The sequence below is a fragment of the Dasypus novemcinctus genome, chromosome 11 (assembly GCF_030445035.2).
Source record: "Dasypus novemcinctus isolate mDasNov1 chromosome 11, mDasNov1.1.hap2, whole genome shotgun sequence".
NCBI lineage: Eukaryota > Metazoa > Chordata > Mammalia > Cingulata > Dasypodidae > Dasypus > Dasypus novemcinctus.
The window spans coordinates 76,018,849-76,026,913 of record NC_080683.1 but is presented as its reverse complement, the minus strand read 5'-3'; positions in this window follow the sequence as shown (position 1 = coordinate 76,026,913).

The following is an 8,065-nucleotide window of genomic DNA, read 5'->3' as shown; positions in this document are numbered from 1 at the left end:
TTGTTCCTGCTCAAGAATTCACTCACATTTTCAGTTCTTTCAAAGGAGACTCCAGCTCTTTAGATGTTTCTCCCTCAGGTGGCGATTCTGGGCCAGAAGCTAGAACTGCTAATGTAGCAGGTACAGTTCCTGATGCTGGAGTTGGAAGAGGAGGAAAATTAACCAAAATGACAGTCTTTCCAGGTGACTTTACAAAAGCAGAAAATATCCCCAACTTTTGGATACAAACGAACAAAGCCATACCACCAACCTAGGAAGCCTTCCATGACAGAGGCCACAGATGACTCATCTTAAGTTCCTCTTACCCCTGGACTAACCCTAGCCTTAGGGGTTCCTGCCAGGGGGGTGGACCCGAGTACTCTGGTCCTCCCCTCAGACTCACAGTCATCTACCCCCCAGTCTTCCTCACCCTCTGGCTCAGGCACTCTTCAATAAATGATCACAAGCTGAACATGGGAAATTTGGGCCTGGCACTGCAAATGTGACCCCATGATGTTCATTTCCACTGTGCACAGCAGGGCCTTGAGGTTGGGAGAGCCCAGAATATGAAAGATGTCTGCTAAGGGGGATTCAAGCCTGGGTCCCAGGAAGCATGGCATGGTTCTATGGAGATAATGGAGGGCAGCAGATCAGAAGTTTTGCTTGTAACAGTGTCCCCTCCAACAGTATCCCTCTCTGTGTGGGTGATGGCTCTTGTGACTGACCCTGCCCATCCTCTTATCCTCACCTCGCAGCCCATCCCCTCCCTCATTGTCCTTTCACTGGCCGTATATTAACAGAGAAGGGACGTGTGAAGAGATTAAACCAGTGATAGGGGTTGAACCCTATCATCTTCACAAGCCTCTCCAACTTCAGGTGTCCCTGGCACATATTTACCTTTCTCTGTGTGCATGTCAGGAATCTGGACTCCAGCTGGTTAGAGATGGGCTGTATCTCCTCTGCTCACTGTACTGATCATTCACGAGCAGGAGCGCCCTAAATACCTGGTGATTGGTGGACCTCCTACCTGTCCTTCCCAAGATCCTCATTACACCTCAATCTGAGGTTCATGTAACAACGGTTGCCTTGTTCTCTGTGTGCATGCAAGGTTGTTATCCCCCTGGCACTGTCCTACTGGAGGCCTGGTAAAGCCTAAGCACCCCCTGTCTGCAGCTGAGCATCCTCGACTGAGCATCCAGGCAGATAGGGTTATAGGCTGCTCACCCCACATCCTTTTCTGGAAACAGGTATCCTGTTTTAGTGTCAGGAATGGGGGTAAGTTGAACCTACAATGTTGGGATGGTGGCAAACATTAGACATGGGGGTCTAGTGACCTGACCTGCCTCCCTCAACCACTACCCACACCACATTTTTCATTCCAATCAAGAGTAAGGAAACTTTTGTTCTCAACCTAGTGTCCACTCACATATTCAGTTGTGTCAGGCATCTTCCATCCACTTCAATAATGGCAAAGTCTCTTGCACGCCTACAGGGAGCATTGGGGGTGTCACATTACACTTGTTCTGAATCCTTCCTGCCCTTGAGATCTAGGGTAACTTACTGACTCCTGACTGGAATGGAAGTCCAGAGATTTTTCTTCTTTATTACTACACCTAGGTCAGATATAGAAATGTACCTGCACACAGAGACTCACTGTATATATTTATTGTTTGAACCCCACCAGCACTTTCCTAGAAGTCAGAGTGGGCATGGGTCACTCTTCTTCCCTGCAACTCTCTTCTAACTAGACCTCAGATCTGGACATTGAATGAAATCTCCAACATTTTGACGTTAAGGGAATAGGAGGGCTCATGGCCAAGGGGTATGTGTGGGCCGAGTCGTATGTTTCTCCAAGGGGAGAAAACAAGAATAAGACTGAATACCTGCAGTCTTCCAGCAGCCCATCACACTGGCTAGCACTGTGTCAGCACCTCTCATGGTGTATCCTATTTTTTCCACTCAATAACTCTGTTGCCTGTGCATTCTCAAGCCCTAGTCTTCCATGGAGCCATTTGAGGCACAAGGAGTTGAAGTGATATCCCAAGACACATGCTGAAATCTGGCAGAGTAGGGCTTGGTGGGAGCAGAGCTCTTACCTGTTGACCAGTTGGTCCCAGGCCTGGAGGCTGCAGTGGAAGCTTTGGAATTCCTGCAGAGAAGGGCAGGGGACTGACCATTGCCTCTCCAGGTGACCATGCACCAAGCTCTGGCCAAGCTGCTTCTGCCCTCTGTCCCGTTTGAATATCTTCTGTGAGCTGCTTTTTTTCCTGTCCTCAGGAGGCTCATTTTCACTCTGGGGTGTGGGTTTTAGTGACAGAGGAGGAACACACAGTCAGACACTTCTCTATTTCTTCCAGGAGGGTTAGGAATGAAACTCAGACCAGGAAATCCCAATATCTTATGGACCAGGAAGCAGATAGGACTTGGATTCTTCAAGTTATTGAAAGTGACAGAGAGACCCCTCCTGGGTACATGAATTTGATGCACAGAAGGACACCCTCTCCTTTCTCTTTTGTATTGAAGTGGGTTTTGATAATCTGATGATATGGTGATACTTGATACTGCATATTGGCAAATGCCTAGAAAATTCATGGTGGGAGAAAGACCCTCACTTGCCCAAGGAAATGAACTGATGATGCAGTGAAGAAAATTTTAAATGGCTTTGCAAATATTCAGGTAGATCACCTTTTCACTGGGGAAAATGCAAATATGATTCATTTCCCATACTGCACCAGACATACTTTTCACACACAAGGTTATCAGATGGCAGGGAAGCAGCCTGCTTTTTGGTCTTTAACTCTTTCAGGTACTCTGGCCCCAGCCATTCAAACTTTACATATGCATAACCTTCAACCAGGGCATCGCATTCCCAGGAGTCTATTCTGGGTGAGCTGGAAATACTTAGGATATTCAGGGACCTGGGATGCTCCCTTCAACCCTGTTGAAATGGCAAGAGGGAGGATTCCCATCATGGTACAAGGTAGTGAGGTGCCGAACCACTGAGTTCCCTCTCCTTACTGATGATAATGATGCAGTCCTGTCATCTGACCTGGAGGGTCACAGTGGTGAGCTCTGTGAGATGGCAAGGTGCCCAGAAACATGTATTACATTATCATCCCCACACTGTTTTTAGGTAAAAACAACCCAGGAAATGCAACCATGAGTAAGAATAGAGAGGGTGTGTAGGGACAAATTAGCTGACTGCCTGTGGGACACCTGGGTCAGAGAGTACCTGGGGGGCAGGTAGACAAACAAAAGCGTAGCAAAAACAAAGACCGTCATGTTTTAAAGTGAAGTTGAATATGATAAAAGTCTTTTTTCTGGTATTCCATCAAACACTATTTGGTCAAGACTGGGGCTGGATGGTGGGTGTTGTGGTTGGGGTTGTAGCCCAGATCCTTCTGGGAGTGGGACTGGTCACCAACAGAAGGAGTCCCAGGAAGGAGCATGGGGTGTTTCCCAGGCAGGGTCTTGGACCTGATGCTCCCCCAACTGTTAGGGACCTCGGTGTTTAGAACCCTCTGCTTCCACCTCACCTCCACCTTGCTCTGGTCCCCACTGGCAGCATGCCACTCTGACACCCTTGTTAGGGAGGTTTCATTGATCTCCGAGTCAAGCTCTCCACTGGTCTCGTGGGTGGAGACCTGCAAAGACAGAGTCGTCAATCAGGACTGGAGGTATCAGGGCACAGCCTGGCATTCTCCAAGTGGAACAAGCCCATGTGAAGTTCTCTTTCGAGATGAGGCAGACCATTTCTACAGTCTTCCTCACAGAGAGGAACCAGCTCCATAGCTCAGGTTCAATATCTGGGTAGAGTATTACCAGCTCAAGTATCCCCATTCAGCAATGTCAGGCATTGCTTAGCAGGGAATACAACCAGCCAACTGGCATCCACCCCCAAACTCTGCTCCTGCCCAGAGATGTCCACACTCATGGCCTTCCCCTGCACATACCCATGCTGGAGTGGAGGAGTTGAGGCTGCCCAGGTAGAACCACAGGTCAGCCTGGCATGCATCACTTGTCCACCCACTGGCTTACCTTGTGGTTCCTCCAAGGCTGTGGGGTGAGCCAATACCTGCAGTGTCAGATAAGGCTTTCACCATGCAGCTTTTGGGCATGGGAGCCTCGGGGAGCACAGAGGCAGCAAGTGAACATCTTGCTCTCTCGAGGTTCTCTGGTTGAGTGAGCAGCTAGAGACTATCTCTAGAATGTGGGTGCCTGGTTACCAGGTTCCAAGTTCTGTTGGGCCCCATCTCCAAAAAAGTGAGGTCACTTCCTGCGTCCCCTTCCCTATGCCCCTTTCCTGGATAACAACTCCCTAAAGACCCCTGTGGGCTGCTGACTGCTCACCGTCCCCTCCCATGTCCTTTCCCAACTGTGCTCAATTTCACCAGCACAGCACTCCAGGCTGCGCTGCTCAGGACTGGGGGCATCAGGAACCATCTGAGGGGAACAAGCTGGATTCAGACCCAGTCCTTTCCTGCCAGTTCTGTGATCCTGGACAAGTTAGTGTGCTCCTTAGGGTCTCCTAAGTCTCCCCTCCTGTACAATGGGACCAATCTAGCTCCTCCTTCCCTGAAGGGACATCTGGTAGATGGGAGCTCATTCCTAGTAACTCGAGGGCTGGTGTTCCCTCGAGGGTGGTGTAGCCACTGCATGAAGGAGAAGAAGGGAGTTGTGCAAGAAGGGGTGGGAAGCAGCACGGGACACAACTCAAACCTGGCCTTAGATTAGGGTTTGTGATCTTGGAAAGTCAGTTACCACTTTGGCTTAATTTTTAAGTCCACAGCAGGAGGGGTTGAAATTCAGTGATTATCAGAACTTGTCACGCTCGGTGTAAAACCCTCCAAAGGTTTTCATTCTATATTGTATCATATCCATGACTCCCACAAGGTTTGTCTTTCTTAGGCCCTTGGACTTGTGGTCTGGTGTTGTCCCATGCTCTGTGTCACTCAGAACCCCAAACCTCCAAGCCTGTATCTGCTCAGAAAGACACTCAGGGTGTAGAACATATTTTCCAAGATCTCAGAGCGTTGCGGGTTTTGTGGAGAACCACTGCCAAGTATATTTCTTCTAGGAGTGTAATGCTTAGGGTGACATACACTAAGTATCCCAATTTATAGAGGAGGCTTTCTCTCCAATAGCCTCCATCCTACCCCCAGGTGCCTAGAGCAGAGTAGACAGGATCCCACCTCTGTCCTCTCCTGGCTTCCCTGGGTATGCCCAGGCCCAGCAGTCCCCTGGGAACCTCAGGCTGCCCTGCACCCATCAACCTGGCATCTCCCCCTCCCTGTGCTATGAACCTGCAGGCAGCTTTAGGACAGTGAGGTGGGGGAACTGTATCAGGCTTCTGTCTCTTACCACCTTCCCACTATCAGCTACAGGGGTTGGAGAGGCCCTGGGAGGAGGCAGACACTCCAGACTGTCTGAATTGTGTGTGAGGGAGCAATTCCTGCAGTGAGGGCGCCCCTCATGGCCCAGTGCTGCTCCCCATTTTGCAGATGAGCCACAGGCTCCAGCCCTCAAGGTCCCCTAGCTCTCTGGAATCAAACCCAGTGGGAAGTTGGAACTCAGAATCACTGCTCTGAGCCATCCCAGCTTGCATGCCTATACTTGGGGTGTTCGTGCTTAAATTTTTCTCTACATTTTGAATTGTTGCTTTTATCTCTTACTCCTATGTTTTAGATTAACTATTGTCACCCTACTCCTCACACAGCTCATTAGCTTGAACTCCCATACATTTTCTCCAAGCTCTGAGAATTTCCTAGGTGTGTATGAAGTTACTGTTTCCTTAAGACTCTGAGATTCTTATTTTGGTTCCTAGTCAAAGTCCCACCATCTTTGTAGTGACTTTCCTTTAGAGTCCCTGTTTTCTCCAACTGCCTGTCCTTATTTGGGGAACCTCACTCTACCAGCCATGTTCAAATAACAATTTAAAATTTAAAAGGGAAGGGGTGAGGAATTAAATCCTTTTTCTCCCATGAGACTCCTCACTATATGTACATGTTTACCTACACTCTTTCTTTTCACTTTTTAAATCAACTTTTTTTTATTTTTAAAAACCTTTATATTGCATAAATACTACATGAAAAATTATAAGGACACTTCCCCCATAAACAATATCCTTTATTTGTATGGTACATTTTTTACAATTGATGAAAACATATTGCGGCATTCCCAATAACCGTGGACGATCGTTTACATTTTGATTTACTTTCTTGAAAGACTCGATAAGGTCTGAGGGAAAACCATCTGCAGTTCTCAGTCCCTGGGTCCAGTTTGAGGAATGGAATTATTGGGACTTGTGCCCACTTTCTTTCTTCTTATAGATACACCCAATGACAAGAACAGACAGAGATAAATAGCAGTTTTGTTAGTAAACAACAACAGATTTCCAACAAGGATAAAAGCTTTCAAATCTGATCAGACAATAATGACATACTTAAAAAGTCTTTTGGGCACAATAAAAAAAAATTGGGAGATGACTTCACCTATTATATTAAAATAGACCACAGAGTGGAAGGCTTATGGAACCTCAGTGGAAAGTGCTGTTTCCAAGTCCAGGGTCTTGACCATACAAGTGAAGTGTGGTCTCATTTGGATATGGGTGGAAACTTCAGGTCTGTGCTATCCAGTATAGTAGAACCTAGGCGCATGTATATATTTACATTCAAAGTAACTAGAATTAAATAAGTTAAAAATTCAGTTCCTTAGTTATACTAGACACACTTCAAGGGCACAAGTGGTTAGTTACTATCGTATCAGAGATTTCTATCATTGCATTCAGTTATGTTGGGTGACATTGTTCCAGATTGTTAAACTTGCCAGAATATCACCAAACAGCTTGATAATAAAGCAAAATTGAGTTTATTTAAAATCGCTTTAATTTAAATCATTTAAAATCACTATGGTAGGGAGATCACTGCTTTGACAGAATCTTAGCAGTGTCTTAAAAGAGAAGTCATATGGAAATCTTAGATCACGTGGTTTAAGGTAAGTTTTTTTAAGGAAGGGAACTAGATAGGATTGAGCAAAGTTTGTGATATAATAGTTCAGAATTGGTAGATATAACAAAGCAAAGGTCTTGGAATGATTCTTGATAAGTAAGTCTTGTTTAGCAAACTGTTTACCCAGATATGTGTATTATTGTCTCATAAAAATTGATCTATAGGAATTACTGCAAAATAAAATTAATTCTGTTTGACTAGTCTTATTGTCACAAGGCAAAAGTAAACTAGAGTAAACAAAGAAGTTATGTTCACAGTGTTCGTGCTATTTAAACATGCAAATAAAGATAAAATTTATAAAAATTATATCAAAATACGGACTGTTTTCCCATTTTTGTAAATATAAAATAAATATTAAAACTCTAAATAAAAAGTCATTCACATTTTAACTCATAAAATTTAATTTATAAAATGGTACCATGAAAACATCAGAAGAAGAAAATATATTCAATAAAATCTGAAACAATAACAATAAGATTTTACACTGTTTACAGGAATAAAAAGTGTGAACTATTTTTAAACTATAATATACTGATGGATCACAATTAAGATAGGTCTGCATAAACAGAAATTGTGCTTTTAAGGGAACTGCAACCAATTCAATCAATTTTCCCTAATTTAAGATAACTAAAAGACTTCCCTAGGATGTTTAATTACATCATTGTCAGGCATATCACTAAGACAGAGTGTAATCGGCAAGCAAATGTCAGCTGGAAAAGAATTTCAAAATAGCAGACCCTAAAACCAAATTTCCACAAACCAACAAATTAACCCCAATAATATATGGTGAAACATTTAAAAATAACAATGAAACAACCATATTGAGATAATTCTACATTAAAAATAAAGAAATCAAAGGAAAAGAAGAAACCAGAGTGAGCAGGAAGTCAATCTCATCCCCAAAATACAAACATGAAAATAGTCACCTGATGGTCTCAAGAATTCTTAAAGGAATTACATTTATTATTGAAATTAATTTTTAAATTGATTCACAAAAAATGCAACTGCAGCAATTTAACCAAAATGATATTATACTAGTATATTTGAAAATGTAATTAGACTACTATATTATTAAACCC